The sequence below is a fragment of the Gekko japonicus genome, unplaced genomic scaffold (genome assembly GCF_001447785.1).
Source record: "Gekko japonicus isolate JY-2015 unplaced genomic scaffold, Gekko_japonicus_V1.1 scaffold459, whole genome shotgun sequence".
NCBI lineage: Eukaryota > Metazoa > Chordata > Lepidosauria > Squamata > Gekkonidae > Gekko > Gekko japonicus.
The window spans coordinates 362,824-379,855 of NW_015173137.1; positions in this window are offsets into that span (position 1 = coordinate 362,824).

Sequence of the window (17,032 nt, forward strand, 5' to 3'; positions counted from 1 at the left end):
GGAACAAAAGCAAGCAAAACAAAAAAGAAAGGGGGGGGGGGGGAGAGAGAGAGAGAGAGAGAGAGAGAGAGAGAGAGAGAGAGAGAGAGAGAGATCTGCAAGACCTTTTGTTGAAAAAGCTGTACAACTGTCTTGTAAGGTCCACTGGCATTATCTCCATTATGCAGATAAGAGGCTAAGAGAAGTGTCTGTCTACAGAGTGGCATCGGTAACATTCAAATTCAGGACTTCCTAGTTTGTAGTTCACTCCCTTAGCCACTCTGTTGCACATACTACCTAAATAATGTTACATAGCTTTAATAGGCTTCAGTTTGCTTATTTTGCTTATTTCCCTCTTCCTTCCTCTCTATCTTATTCCCGTTGTGTTTTTCCCCTCTAAGTTTGCAAGCTGTTCAGGCAGGGATTTATTTCTTGTATGCCACACAGCAGAAGAAATGATAACTTAATAATAAATGATAAGTAATAATTGCTGTTTACTTCCCGAGCAGTATGATGTCCCCAGTGGTTAGGCTCTGCTGTCTCTCTCTCTAACCCCACTACCGTTTTCTGTTAGGGGCCCCTTGTCTTAAACAGCTGCACAGAAGGCAGAAAATCAGCACAGGAATTTGTCCAAAGATTTGCATTTCTGTGCCGTGAAGAGCCACGCTTGTTCAGACAGCTGTTTACAGGCACAAGAAACCTTGCAACTTTTTAAAAAAAGGGTAACTAAACAATTTGGCCTGTACAGTCCACAGCTCTGGCTTCCTGAGATGTAGAATGAAAGGTCATACCCGGCCACAAATTTGGTTAGTCTTTAAGATGCTACTGGATTTGTGCTCTTTTCCACTGTATGGTTACCATCCAGGTAGGGCTCTCCTGGAATTACAACTGACCTCCAGATTATAGAGATCAGTTCCACTGGAGAAACTATAGAGTCTAGGGGGAATGGAAATCCTAGAGTAGCTACAGAGAGTGGATGTTCTAGAACAGTGATGGTGAACCTTTTAGAGACCGAGTGCCCAAACGGCAACCCAAAACCCACTTATTTATCACAAAGTGCCAACACAGCAATTTAACCTGAATACTGAGGTTTTAGTTTAGAAAAAACAACTCATACATTAACATAAGATGATCCAAACAAGGTAAGGAAAGCAATCCCAAATGCTTTCATTTACTTAAAATTATTTGGCAGAGAATTCCACACTTTAATGACACGTGCCATAGGTTCGCCACCACTGTTCTAGAATGTCCTTCTCTGTAGGGTTGCCAGGTCTGCTTTGGGAAATACCTGTAGATTTTGGGGGAGGGATGGAGCCTGGGAGGGTGGAGTTTGGGGAGGGAGGGACCTCAGCAAGGTATAATGCCATACAGTCCACCCTCCAAAGCAGCCATTTTCTCTAGAAGAACTGTAATAGCGGGAGATCTCCAGGTGCCACCTGGATGTTGGCAACCCAGAGCAATTTTGGTCAGGAACGCATAGGAACGGAGTTCTGGCTGGTTTCAGAGTTGGCCACGGCCACTACAGCCAAAACCTCTGCATGCATGACTCCAAGGTGGGTGGGCCAAGGGGCCCTGGAAGGATCGGGGAGGCAAATGCCTCCCCGTGCCTTCCCCAACCCGTCCAAGAGCCGGCTTGCCCAGGCAAGCCAAGGGAAGGGACGGGGGTGTGGCCTAACATGCTAATGAGCTGTGTTGTCAGGGTGTGGCCTAATATACTAATGCGTTTCTGCTGTTGGGTGTGGCCTATTATGCTAATGAGTTCCTGCTGGGCTTTTTCTACAAAAAGAGCCCTGTCAGGCAACCCTACTCCTATGGTATACCACAGAGACTAGGAGAAACAGATTGACTGTCACCTGTAAAGCCTCTAAAGGCCAGGGGCTAGTTGGGAATTGAGAGGGATGGGTCTGCTGTTGGCTGGCGTCCTTGCTCAGTCTTCAAACTTGATTTTTCTCCTTAACAGTGAGAAGGGCATTTTGAACATTTCCTAGGTTGGATATGAGGCAAGAGATTTAAAATTTGAATTCTTGTGGAAGGAATTTACCTCACACAGGAAGAGAAGTTGACCTATGACCTGGATGTGGCATCACAGGAGGTGGCATCACACAATCTGACTCCATATCCCTGCTGAGCTCCCTCCCCTCCCCAAACTCCACTGTCTCCAGGTACCCTCCCAAATTTCCAGAACTTTCCCAAGCCAGAGTGAGCAGCACTAGTTTATTTACAAGTATATACGTTGATCAAGTATTAGAGATGTGCAAGCAAGACTAGTAGGCTTGATAGCTTTCAGCTGGCTCTGCTCCTTTGCTTTGAGCAGCAAAACACAGAAATGGAGAAAGCTTTTCTTGGCATGCGGATACAGCTATGGGAAAAGTTATAGCAGCTACATTTCTGCATTCTGCTATTAGAGGAAAGGGGCTACTAATGGGCTTGGCCTAAAGAGGTATGCATGACAAAAAGATTGGTAATGCTTCTTAATCGGTTTAGATATTTCCTCAGTGCCCTGGCCTGGATAGCCCAGGCTAGCCTGTTCTTGTCAGATCTTGGAAATTAAGCAGGGTCAGCCCTGGTTAGTATTGGGATGGGAGACCACTAAGGAATACCAGGGTCTCTATGCAGAGGCAGGCAATGGCAAACCACCTCTGAATATCTCTTGTCCTGAAAACCCTACGGCAGGGGCCTCAAACCTTTTTTAGCCAGCAGGCACATTTGGAATTCTGACATAGCACGGTGGGCGCAGCAACATAATGGCTACTGCAGGAGGCAGAGTAGGGATGCCAGACCCCCCCAGTGGGCCGCTTTCAGTCTCCTGTTTTCAGCCCCCACCTCTCCACTGCCAGCCAGTGGGCTGATGGGGGAGATTATCCCCCCCAAAAAGGGAAGAACCCCAGAAATTAATCCATGCCTACATGACCTGGAAGTGACGTAGGCATGTCAGGGATGTCAGAGGCAACACTCTGGTTTTGGGCAAAACTCTATGATAGAAGGTAATTCTACCATAGAGTTCCCCCCCAAACCAGAGCATTACCCCCAATGTGCCTACATCACTTCTGGATCATCTAGGCATGTCACATTAATTTCCAGCGTTGCTTCCCACTCCTGGTAAGTGTACCCCCCACCCCAGCTGCTCCAAGGGACCTGGCAACCCTAAGGCAGAGCCAACCACAAAGTGATTGCCGTAGCTTCACTTCAGTAACAGTGCTGTATTGTGGTGGCAGCTGCTGCCAAAGCAACATTTTTAAAAAATCAGATCTCCAATAATCAATCAGAAGCCCTGCTGAGCAAAAGCTCTACCTGGCCCTGCCTACTTCCTAAAAAACACTTGGTGGGTGCCAGGAAAGTTGTTGGTTGGCACCATGTTGGGGACCCCTGCCCTACAGGGTTGCCATAAATCAGCTGCCATTTGGTCCCCCCTCCCCAATCCTTAATGGGCCTTGATTGTTAGGGAGTGGCTCTGTTCAAGCACCCATCAAGGCTTGAGGAGGATGCGCTCCTCAGTGGTTGAAGGAATGGAGCAGGTGTGCAAGAACGTCTTCAGGATTGCACAGCGACAGATATATATCCTGCACTTGATGAAGGGCTCAAGATACCTTACAGAGTCACATCCAATATCTATATATCTAATTCTCAACAGTCCCCTATGTGTGGATATCTAAATCTGCAGATAGGGGGCATACTTACCCCAAACAAGTTCATCTGCAAACTGGGTGACCCCTTAGGTTTCAGGAAAATCTGAAAACTTAAAAAAAAAACATGCACCACTGCCAAGCTCAAAAATAGGGGAAAAGAGGGAGGGAGAAAGAAGGAAAGATTGGCTTGGGGAGGGGGGAGAAAGGAAAAGATGAGGGTATTGTCTTGGAGGGAGCGAAAGAAGGGGAATTGGCTTGGGAGAGAGAGAGAGAGAAAAGGAGGTGTTTGCTTGGTTGATGATTGGAAAGAAAAAGAAGGGGGGATTGGCTTAGGGAGAGAAAGAAAGGGGATGATGGGGGGAGAAGGAAGGAAGCGAAGTTTGGGGAAATCCCCCCTCCACGCAAGTTTCTTGCAGGTTCCCCCTTGTAAAATGATAAAAGAGGTAGAACTACAAACAAGATCACAACGAAGGACACTGCAGAAAGGTCTAGTCATCCACCACCTGCTGCCTTCACCAAAAGCCTGTCCAACAGCGCCACCCTAAGAACACTTTCCTAGAAGTAAGCCCTGTGAAACTGGTTTAAGTAGGATTCCAAGTAGACCTGTTTAGGATGGCACTACAAAGAGCGCCTCTATGTGGGACTTATTGAAGGGCCACAGAGGCAATGATCCTCTGTCCTATTGTGGATGGCAATTCCAAAGGATCAGGACCACTATAGAGAAGTCCTATGACCAGGCTGAAGCAGTTCTTGTCAGCCTACATGATGGTACCTTGAACAGGAGCTGTTGAAAAAAGTACAGTGGAACAAAAACAAATAGTAGAAACTCTATTCTTTCAGGCTTCCTGGTGACTTTTGGGAGTTAAAGGTTAACTCTTTGTAGGCTCTGTTTTCACCTTTGTAAAGGTTACATTTTCTTCAAGAATAACCCATTTTACCTAAATAGTTTGACTATTTCCAGGCAGAGTAGGTCTGGATTTGCACATTAAAACTAAACATCCCCAAGCTCGAAGAGATGCATAGTGTTCCACTGCACACTGCAGGGATACAGTGATCTCTGAGGTGGGCGGGGGTACGTAGGTGGGGGAGGCATTTTCTGGAGATGGTGAGCAACAGCAGAGATGCTGACAGAGCCCAATCCACCCAGAGGGCATGCTTATTTAAAGGGGTTAGCTGTGGCTGGGAGAGATACCCAGTATCTTATTTATTTATTAAATTTATTAATCACCCTGTCCCAGCTTACACCGAGCTCTGGGCGACATACATGGGGGCTTAATGCCATTAAAAACGTATAAAATATTAAAATTCTACAAACAATTTAATAAAACTAAAAACCCAAATAGAGTCCATGATGATGGTGTCTTGGAAATTTCTACCCCCAGCTCTGGACTATCAGGCCAGTTTCTGGGCAGGGGGGAGAGGGAACTCATAGCATCAGGTGGGGAAGGGAGGGTGCCAGCCAAGGAAAAAAACCATTGCTGCCCTTAACCAAAAGCCTGGCAGAACATCTCCACCTTACAGGCCCTGCGGAATAGCATAGGATCCCACAGGGCCCCGATGTCATTTGGCAGAGAGTTCCACTAGGCTGGGGCCAGGACTGAGAAGGCCTCGCCATGGTTGAGGACAGCCAGACATCTTGTGAGGTTTACACTGGCTGGGAGGAACAGCAGCAGCCAGTGATGAAGCAAGACTCTTGCTTTCTGCTCAAATGAAGTGGGAAAAGGGTATTTGAGGGAGCTGTTGCTAGATCAGGGCCATGCCTCCTGAAGTTCGGGGTGGAGTAGGGTCCTGGGAGCAGGGCCAGCTCACTCACTAGGCGAACTAGGCGATTGCCTACAGCGGGCTGGCCCTTAGGGGCGCCAAACTGCACCTGGCCCCGTACGCTGGGAGTTTCTTGATTATTTGTGTTTTTCCTTCTTCCTAAAATGCATTTATTTTTGAAAATTGGGGGGCACGGGGGAGGCACCAGAAGGGATCCTCGCCTAGGGTGCAAAATAAGCTGGGGCTGGCCCTGCCTGGGAGCATTTTGAGGGCAAGGTCTAGGGAGCATCAGTAATGTCACCGCACTGTGCAGTGCTCTAGGAGTCCCTCCAATCTCTATGGCTATTACCACAGAGACTGGGGAAATGCCTAGTTGTGATGTCACTAGAAGTGACATCACAACAGCTTATCCCCCACATTTTTTCTTCCTGCTGCTACATCAAGCCAGCACAGGGAATGGAGCATCAGGAGCAGGACACTGCACACCACAATGGGCAAGCTGGCAAGCCGAGGGTGGAAGCCAGGCCCAGACCAAAGCGTCTCAGGCTGCCAGAGCTGCGACTCCCAAAACAATACCAGTCCAATAAATGCACAAAACAGCTCCACAGTCTTATTGTGGCAGCCCAGATGGAACTACTTTCAACCCAGGTCTCCTTGATTCTGCTTTGACACTAGGATCAACCAACTTCCCTGCCGAAGCAGCTGCTGAAGACTTTCATTCCAGGCATTTGGAGTAGCTAATGGCTCATTCGCCTCAGTAATGTCACCGCACTGTGCAGTGCTCTAGGAGTCCCTCCAATCTCTATGGCTATTACCACAGAGACTGGGGAAATGCCTAGAGCATCATACAACATAGTGATGTCACTTCAGGGTTTACGCTGAAGTGACATCACAACATCTTATCCCCCACATCAAGCCAGCACAGGGAATGGAGCAACAGGAGCAGGACACTGTTCACCACAATGGACAAGCTGGCAAGCCTAGGGTGGAAGCCAGGCCCAGACCAAAGCATCTCAGGCTGCCAGAGCTGCGACTCCCAAAACAATACCAGTCCAATAAATGCACAAAACAGCTCCACAGTCTTATTGTGGCAGCCCAGATGGAACTACTTTCAACCCAGGTCTCCTTGATTCTGCTTTGACACTAGGACCAACCAACTTCCCTGCCGAAGCAGCTGCTGAAGACTTTCATTCCAGGCATTTGGAGTAGCTAATGGCTCATTCGCCTCTTGTGAGGCTGTCCCCAGCCAAGGGACAGATCCCCTGTACACAATAAACCTGCACGGCTGGAACATTGCTATCGTTATAGTGGTATCCGGTGGGAACATCTCAACCTTTTTTTTAATTATTCATCCACAGAAACTAGAAACATGCTGTTGCTGTTTGTTTGTTATGAATTTCTTTAGCCCCTTTTCAGCTCCAAAGTGTTTTTCAGTTCTTCTTACCTTATTTGTCTTTGAGAGAATAACAAGATAGGCTTAGCTGAGTCTTGTGGAAGCCAAACAGAGCACTTTGCCATTGCTGCCAGCACTTGAAGAAACTGGATTGCCTACATCCCTGCCTGTGGCATGCCATATTTTTCTCTCTCATTTACAATGCACGTGCAGAATATGTCTTACTCATAGGGTAACACAGTAGCTACCATGAGTAACTGCTATGATTTTTTTTAGCTTCAGCAAAACTCAGAAGGTCTCAGCCCTGCATTTGCAAGCTTCTTGTAAGAATTACTCAGCTAATATATTTGAATGGTTTTGAACACTTTGATGTGTTAGAGAAATACAAAATATTATTACTGATAAGTGGAGGTAAATTCAGTTTGGGATTGCTGCGGCACTGATTGTTGCTTCTTGTAGATGATGTGCTCCGTCTAGCTCTTTACTGCCAGAGTTTGTAAGCCGCTCTGAGACACCTTCGGGTAGTGAAGGGTGGGGTATAAATCCAATCTCTTCTTCTTCTACTGCAGGCCAGAGGGTGGAACTGCAGCTAGTCATTCCAAAGTTTTCAGGTGCCACAAAAGGCCAAGGAGGCCCCCTTCCAATCAGAAGTTTTTCTCCATCTTGGATTACAATCTGGAGCAATTTTGGGGGAGGAAGCTCCCATACAGTCTCATGCTATCATTGTCCTGTTTCCAGACTGTCCCCATCCTCAATACATGCTTTCTCAAACATGCTTTACTGTAAAAGAACGAACATGATCCATGCATGTTAGCACACCATGTGGAAGGAATGGTGCACATTTTCTTGCTCTGCAAAAGTACTACCCACACTGGAACCATTTTCCCACCACCAGCCTCTTGTGAGCTCCATTTTTTCTTGCAGCACCACCACCAGAGGACTTTTTGAGGACTTCTGCTTTTAAAAATCTGTATAGAGGTATAGCACTATAATGATCTACTGCTAGTTATCTGTTCCCATTTTTAACAACCACTGTAACCTGTGCATGAAGAAAAGAACACCAAAAAAAATGGATGGGGACACAATCAGGGTTTTTTTTAAAAAAGAAAAGACATGCCAGAACTCTAAAGATGGAAATTGCGGATGATACAAAGTTGTTCAGGGTGGTGAAAACCAGTGAGGATTGTGAGGCACTCCAAGGGGATCTGTCAAGGATGGGCGAGGTTCCGGAACTCTGTTCCAGTGCATTTTCCCAGGAAAAAAACCCCTGGACACAATCACACCTTCAGAGTGAATTGTGGGCTTTTCTGCATTCTCATTTTCCTTGCTTGTAAGTTCCTGTTTCTTCAGGGTTCCCCCTCCCCCCCATCTGCATGTATTTTGCTCCCTCTAGTGGTCAATTTGATATTATACCGGTTTATGACCGGCATAAAACTCTACAGTTTAAACCTGCAGGGAGATATGCCAGACATAAACCGGTGTAATATTGAATCAACCATGGGAAGGAGCAAAACACTTGCAGAACAGACCTCCCCCTCCCCCGAAGAAATAGGAACTTACAAGTGAACAAAATGAGAATGTGGGAAAGTCCACAGAGTCACTGAAGAATTTACATGGAAAAGAAATGTTGGAAAAAAGACGGATAAATGTCTGCAGGAAACTCAATTTCCAGTGTTCATGTATTTTGCATTCACAGTGACAATGAAAGCAACATGGAGAATCCTCACCTTGTGGATGCAGCCGAGGTTTTTCACCTCCTCTTATAAAGAAAGCCTCACACCTTGGCCTGATCCTTCAGCCTGGGTCTCTTGTTGCATGAGTCAAGACCAACCCTTTCACAGGGCTCTTGAACTCACGAATGCAAGCTGAAATAATGAGGGATTATTTTCTTCTCAAACTACTTTTGTGATCCTGAATCATTCTAGCTTGCTTTTTCTTTACATGGACCTCCAACAGCTGCTCTGTGCTTAACATATTCTTTGCTTGTAATGTTCACTTCTCACTTTCCAGCAATGTGTGTGTGTGTTTTTCCCCTTTGTCCTTTACAAGAAATGCAAAAACTGTACATTGGACACATGGGAGTTGTTTGTGTGACCTGCTGGTGATCAGATGATAAGCACAGAACATTGTTGACCTGTTTGCACTGAGGAGGGAAGCTAGGTGAGGGCAGGTCGGTCTCCTCAGTCCGACTGCATAGAGGGAATGCACAATAAACACAGCTGAGATCAGCCAGGACTGTGCGGATAATTATGCTCAGATTTGCAGCTCCAGCTTTAAAAGATGAATGTTTGATGTAAACGCTAAAGACCGGAGCCAGTTTTCTACCAACCTGTCAATTTAGGTCTCTCTCATTTTTTTTTTAAAGGCGGATTTGTTCTTTGCTGCACAGCTTCTGGCGCTTCCTGATTCGCCACGGCACTGTGCAAATCTCAGGGCCACATTTGACAGTGTGGCAGTTCTGCACAATACGAATGGCCCCAGTCTTGCAGAAAGAGGGGGGGCGATGCTTACAGCAGGGGCCCCCAAACCTTTTGAGCCTGCATGCGCCTTTGGGATTTTGATACAGCGTGGTGGCCACAGCCGCAAAACGGCTGCTACAAAACAGCTGCTACAGGAGGCAGAGCCAGCCACATAATGGCTGCCTCCGCTTACCTTCAGTCCCACAGTGAGGATCCTTGTGCTTGGTGGCAGCTGCTGCCAAAGCAATGCTTTAAAAATCCACACAGCCAATCAAATCTCCAATGGCCAGTTGCCCTGGCCTGGATAGCCCAGGCAAGCCCAGTCTTGTCAGATCTCAGAAGCTAAGCAGGGTCGACTCTGGCAAGTACTTGGATGGGAGACCTCCTTGAAACACCAGCAGCCACCTCTCTGAATATCCTCCAGGCCCACAGTAGGGGTCACCAGAGGTCACCATGACTTCCAGGTGCACATACACATATGAAAAATACAAGAAAAACTCCCCACTTCCATTGGTCAATCGAAGCCTTGCTGGGCAAAAGCCCCACCTCTCCGCATCCGTTCTAAAAAACTAGGACAAGCTGGTGGGCTGCCTGGTGCCCACAGGGACCACTTTGCGGACCCCTGCTTGACAGCCAAAGAACAGTGTGCAGTTGAGGGGATCTGAACTCTATGTCTGTCCCTTAGCTCCCCACAAGACCTCCCCTGGGACAATGCCCCCAGTTTCTGAGTCTAGCTGGGAAGGGAGGCTGTGGGGGGAGAAGCTGCAGGTGGTGTGCACCGGCTTGGGCTGCTCAGCAGTTTTCAGGTAATACCGGAAGCCAAGAGAGTGAGTCATTGGCACTGCAAGCCTAAACAGAGTTACAAAGAGTCCTTTGAAGTCCATGAAGCTCTGGGTGTAGCTCTGCTTAGGATGGCATTAGAGCAGGATCGGGGCATCTTTGTGCAAACTGAAGGTGAACTCCAGAGCCCCCCTGCAATGTTGTGATGGATTCCGGGGGGTATGCTTAGGCTGCATCAGCACGTCATTGGAAATTGCGCTTGCTGCGCTACCGGAATTGCTTGTGACCGGCTTAGCGTGTCCACACAGGAGAATCCACTCGTGACTGATTGCTGCCACACAACAATAGTGCAATGGTCCATCCATGTACGGCTGCCGGATCAGAGTTGCCGCTTGACCAGGAAAACAAATGTTTGGCTTGCTCTTTGGCTTGTAGCAGCCACTGAAGCTTTTCATAACAGAGAGGTAAAACAGTAGCCCTTTTCAGACATTACATCCACAGGACTGGCTATTGTGCATATCGGGAGCTCACACTACCCTCGATGCTCCCAATATGCACAGTCAAAAGATGGTGATGCACCTATTCTATGCTCATGCACAGCTTTGGTATGCAAAACGGAACCCTGGAAAATCCAGCGGTTGGTTTGTACATACCAAAGCTGTGCATATATGCAAAGTATGTCACTTCTGTCCAGATAACATGGCAAAGGTGCATATCTGGAAGATTCCCATGCACTTCCTGGGCTCCTGATAGGTGTGGATATCTAATCTGAAAAGCACTATTATCTCCAGCTGATACCTGCACATTAACACAATTAACAGCATAGCTAGCAACCCAATAGCCCAGCCCAGCCAGATCTCATTGGAGCTTGGAAGCGACGCAGGATCGGCCGTGGTTAGTGCTTGGATGAGAGGCCATCAAGAAAGACTGGGGGTGCTATGCATAGCAAGGTAATGGCAAAACACCTCTGATAATCTCTCGCCTTGAAAACCCCAGAGTCCGGGGTCACTATGGATCGATTTGATGGCACACAGTTGTTGTTGTTATTATTATTAAAGGCATCGGTATAGGGATTTAAAAATCGACAACCCCAGGGTTTTCTTTGTAGAAAAAGTCCAGCAGGAACTCATTAGCATAATAGGCCACACCCAAAAGCAGAAACTCATTAGCATATTAGGCCACACCCCTGACAGCACAGCTCATTAGCATATTAGGCCACACCCCCATGTTACCAGAAGTGTGGTCATCCAGCCACACACACCTTTTGCTTCTTATTCTGTTTACCTTGTTTGTTGTCAAAACACAGAGCTTTTTTTGTAGCAGGAACTCCTTTGCATGTTAGGCCACACCCCCCTAATGTAGCCAATCCTAATGAGTTTCTGCTGTTGGGTGTGGCCTATTATGCTAACGAGTTCCTGGTGGGTGTGGCCAACTCAGGAGCCAGCCGGAACTCCGTTCCTGTGCGTTCCTGCCCCAAAATAGCCCTGCACAACCCTAAGCAAATTTGGTTCATTTGGGAAGCTGGGATGGGAGGGACATAAAATCATAGTCAGCCACATGCTTTGGCCGGCCCTGGCCTAAAATCCTGTGTGGAAAAGAGAATTCTGCTGCAGTCCCTTCTTCGGCACTGAAACGAACAGTATAAATTGGATCCCTGTTCTCTTTTGCATCTCACCATCCTCTTCTCACCTTGCAGAACTCTCCCATATTGGCGGCATCCTTTGGCCACGGAGGGAACATCTGTTTCTCAGCATTTTTTTTTAACCAACGCACAGTCTGTTAGCAAGGCTGAATACCAAACACGGAGAGTTTGAAAAAAGGGACACTGACAGCCATCTTCAACAGCTTCCAGATTCCCCCCCCCCTTTTTCCTCTTTCTGCTTCCTCTGCCTATGGCAACAGTTGCTAATATCGGCACATTCAGTCTTTTGTGGCATGGCAGGCACCTGTTTTCACGTAGGAATTTAAGGATTTCCAGCCTGTCCTGCTCATTAAAGAGTGTCCCGGCTGAACTTTGTTTAGAAGCCAGGCTTCCTGGAGCTTCTTGCAATCTCTGCTGGCCAGCCCCAGAATTGTGGAGGCTGGCCACTGTGGTGAGTCAAGGCCAGATTTGCACTACTGAATTATTGTGCCGAACGTGTGGGTTGAGTAGACAGATCCGTGCTGAGCCAAGCATGTGCCGAAGAACGGGGAGCGAGATTTTTTCCCCGTACTCCTTCTCCCTAAGTGGCAGGAAATTCAGGGTATGACAGCCACCAAATGATATTTAAAATCAAAGTAGAACAGCCAGCCTCTCAACTGGCTTCCGTTGCTGTGTCTTTAGTAGCAGCATGATCCGCTAGGGGTTAGTAAACAACGCTTTTTTTCACAGCGTTGAGATAAATGTTACCACTTACTAATGGCTGTTGACTGGGCAGCTGTTAAAGACACTCGCTCCCAGGTTCAATGCCCTTCCCTCCCAACCGCTGTTGTGATCTCCCACCTCCCTCCCACAGACCAAAAACACCCCAGCACTAATCTCACACATATGACTGTGTAATGAAGAGGCAACAGGGTATGGTTGCCAACTCCAGCTGGGGAAAGTCCTGGAGATTTGGGGTAAAGGACCTTAGTGGGTATGTGATGCCACTCTAGGACTTCAGTTTCTTCTAGACTCTATGGTACGCCATAGACTCCATCCTCTGAAGCTGCCCCAGGGAAACTGATCTATGTAGTCTGAAGATGCTGTAATTCTTGGACAACTCCAGGCAGCTAGCCCTACGACAGAGTCTGCTTCAACAGCTACTGTTGCCTGCAGGCAGCGGAACTCATGTTCCTTCCGGAAGGCCCCCAAAGCAGAAAGCAATTCAGTGTTTGCCAGCCAAGATTTATTGCTGTGCTACTGAGTTGCCTCTCAAGAGGGCTGTAGGGTTCAAGAATGGAAGACACCACCTTGCCTCTCCCGTCTTGGGTGCTCTGATTCGATTCAGGTGCATGCCTTGTATTGCAGGCAATTTGCCACTAAGGCCAACTGTTCCATGATTGGGTTGTCAGGCCACGGCCCTGAAATCTCTGCTCTGCTGCAGCAAAGACATCATAGCCACAGTTCATCCTGCCATGGTTCTACAGTCTATAGCCATTCCGTCTGCCATGCGACAAAATGTATAGTGCTTGCGGAGGATGGATGGGAGGTAACAGGCCAGAGAAGGCACATTACCATTTTTATCTGCTGCAAAGTTTTCCAGGGACATATGTAAGCCAGGAGAAAAGAACATGTTGTTCCCAGATTAACTCACAGGCTGCCAGGCTGTAACTAGAGACAGTATCTTTAACTGTGCATCTGCAGCACATGAAGCTGCCTTATCCGAAATCAGACCGAGGCCAATCCTGTGTACAATGACTGGCAACATCTCTCCAGGTCTCAGGCAGAGGTCTTTCACACTACCTCCCACCTGATCATTTTAAGTAAAGATTATGCTGAGGACTGAACTTGGGACTTTCTGAGCACAAAGTGGGTGCTTAACCACTCAGCCACAGCTACTCCTGGAAGAATTTATTGTTGCCACCCCGATTTCTTCCTCAGTCTACTCACACTTTGAGCCAAAAGCCAGACTCACTTGCTCAAGCAGATTGGGGGGGGTGTAATGGAAGAAAGGGTATGGAAAGTGCAGCAGTGATAAACTCTTGTATGGATAGAGGGATCTCTGGATTGCAAGGCAACCTGACAACCCCAATAAGATCTAATAGCAATAATTGATTAAAAAAAAAACACCTAAACCCCCAGGCGCTCTCAGGGACAGGGCAAGATGTTCCAGCCCATGATATGAGAGAGAGAGAGAGAGAGAGAGAGAGAGAGAGAGAGAGATGCTTACCATTGTTTTAACTCTTCTGTGCCTCCAGGGGGCAGGAAGGGGTAAGAAAATTTACAGAATGATTCTAAGCAGTCCACAGCTGATCGTCTACCCACTACATCCAACCACTTTCTCACAAGGCAAAGGATATTGTTCCCTCTGCCCCTGTAGTAATAAATCAGGCAGCCAATATCTGCTGAATAGAGGGCTTGGTCTTTCAGCCCTCAGGCCTGTAACAGTGATGACCTTTGTCTGGGTCTCTGTGTGATGTGGGCATAATTTTCCCCCTGCCGGCTATCCATCAGCAAACCTTACATTCCCCTACAACACCAGAGAGGCTTCAGAAACAGCCACAAGCCCACAGAGTGGCTAGAGAGGTAATGCATGCAGACCGCAGTTATCATACTACAAAGTCACAGCTATGAATGTTAACTGGTTGGCTCAGGCTGAGTCGGCTGAAGCTGAATCTGGCGAAGATGGAGGTCCTGTGTGTGGGTTGGGGCAGTACAGGGGTGGGGGTCCCACTCCCGACCTTCGGTGGGACACCATTAGTTGCCAGCGCTGAAGGTTAGGAGCTTGAGAGTACTCCTGGATACCTCCTTAACAATGGAGGCCCAGGTAGCAGCCACTGCTAAACCGGCCTTTTACCATCTCTGGCTGGTTAGGCAGTTGGCTCCCTTCCTTGACCGCAACAACCTGGCCACAGTGATCCATGTGATGGTCACCTCGAGACTAGACTACTGTAATGCTCTGTCAGCATCTGGAGGTTGGTGGGGTAGGAGTCGATTGTGCGGGACATCCAGGATGACAGCTAAACCTTAAAGTCCTGGGGTCGCCTCAGAATGGTGGTCACTGAGTTACAGCACTCGTGAACACACTGGTTGGTCTCGGGCAGATGGGTACGAGTGGATTTGACCTCCCGGGTCTTCGGCTCCCTCCTCTCAGTCTCCCTTTCCCCCTAACAACGCAATCAACGACTCGGCGTCTTTCGGCTTGCTGCGTAGTGCCCATAACCGCATTTCTTGAGGTAAGATAACAAACACCTCTTCCACCACTACTTTGTCTACAATCGTTCGTTCCCCATCTGTTTTTGGATCCAACCATCTGCGAACCCACTCTTTTAGCTCAGCTACTACCAAACGCGGACGATCCGTGACTTGCCACTTTCGGGCTCTAAATTTTTGTCTAAAAGTATCATCCGAAATTTCATATTTATCCAAGATAGCTTTTCGGACTTCGTCATAGTTAACCGCCTGGGTTTTTGGAAGGGCTCTCATGGCGGCTTGCGCCCCTCCCAATAGATATGGCCCCAGAATGTAAACCCACTGTTCTCTTGGCCACTGGGCCATTTCGGCAGCCCTCTCAAAAGACTCCAAGTATGCCTCAATATCATCATTGGCCGTTAGCTTAGTCAACAAAGGAGGGGGAGGTCTAAGCTGGTTACCACCTCCCGCCCTGGTTCCTTCCCAAGCTTTGCCCAAGTCCCGAATAAGTAGACCCTGCGACTCTTGAGATGCTCCTGCCATTCCGTTAGCCAAATCAAACACCTGACTCACTGGGACGTCTCCTGAGCATGTTTCGCCCTGGCCTTCCATGCGTATCTTCCGTGCCGGGAACCTTCTCTCCCACCCTGCTGGGTGCGGTAAACTTGGTCGGAAGCTTAATCTCCCCGTATGGGCCACCACTTTGTCAGCATCCGGAGGTTGGTGGGGTAGGAGTCGATCGTGCGGGACGTCCAGGACGACAGCCAAATCTTAAAGTCCTGGGGTCGCCTCAGAATGGTGGTCACTGAGTTACAGCACTCATGAACACACCAGTTGGTCTCGAGCAGACGGGTACGAGTGGATTTGACCTCCCGGGTCATCGGCTCCCTCCTCTCCGTCTCCCTTTCCCGAATGCCAACCAATCCTCCTCGGCTTCCACCTGTGGTTCTCTTTATTGGGTGTAGCTGTCCCACCTGCATCCCTCACTGCTCACTCCTTAAAGGACCAGAGCCACGTTAACAGATTTCCTTGCGTTTCCTGCCCCCCCCCGTTTCTCCGTCTTTCAGCCCCTTGCTGTGTCACCCAGTCTCCTAACTTCCCTTTTCTTCCTCCTTTTCTAGCGGGGCATCCTTGGCCGGGCCGCATGGCCAGGATTCCGGGTCCTCCATGGAAGGGTTGCACTCCTTGCTTGGCTACCTGTCGGCCGCTGAGGGGGATGCTTCCGGCATAGGAAGGAGGGGGTTGTCCTTTACCTCCTCACACACTCTCTACATGGGGCTGCCCTTGTTGCAAATTCGGAAGCTGCAGCTAGTACAGAATGCCGCAGCCAGGCTGCTGATGGGCCTGCCCAGATGGGAGCACATCCGGCCTGTGCTGAAGGCACTGCACTGGCTGCCAATAGCATACCGAATTTGCTTCAAGGCGCTGGTGCTTACCTTTAAAGCCCTATATGGCCAGGGTCCAACATACCTTTCCCCATATATACCCCAGAGAGCACTGCAGTCAGGGTCACAGAACCAACTGACTCCCCCGGGCCCCAAAGACACCAGGCTTGCCATTACCAAGGCCAGGGCCTTTTCAGTGGCGGCTCCTTACTCGTGGAATGAGCTCCCGGAAGAGATCAGGGCCCTGTGGGACCTCTTACAGTTCCGCAGGGCCTGCAAGACGGAGCTCTTCCACCAGGCTTTCGACTAAGAACCGCCCTGATCATTACCATCAACGAGCCCGGCCCTTAGCCTAACATCTGGCCTAGACCATCGTGCGACTCAAGAAGCCCATCAGCTAGATTGTCTGCTTGCAACATTCTTAGTACGCCATCTTAATTAACTAATGATGGACAATTAGCACCTCTGACTTTATAACTCATTTGTATATGAATTGTTTTAATGTGATTTTATAGTTTTATTGGTATTTTGTACCGAGTGTGTCAGCCGCCCTGAGCCTGGTTGCGGGGAAGGCGGGGTACAAATTGAATAAATAAATAAATAACTGTGGGCAGACTATTGTTATGGTCTGTTGTGCCGGAGAAAAAATGATATAATCCCATGCAAGGAGGGGTTGTGAGTTTATTGCTTCACTTGCCATTTTTACTGGCTTGGCTCCTAGGGGTACTAGTGGCGTAAGTCAGTCTGAGCTCATTGACAGCACAGATTCCTCAGATGAAGAACTACCTGCAGCTGGCCCTCAGCCAGTAATTGAACAACGAGCTCCTGGATCTGTG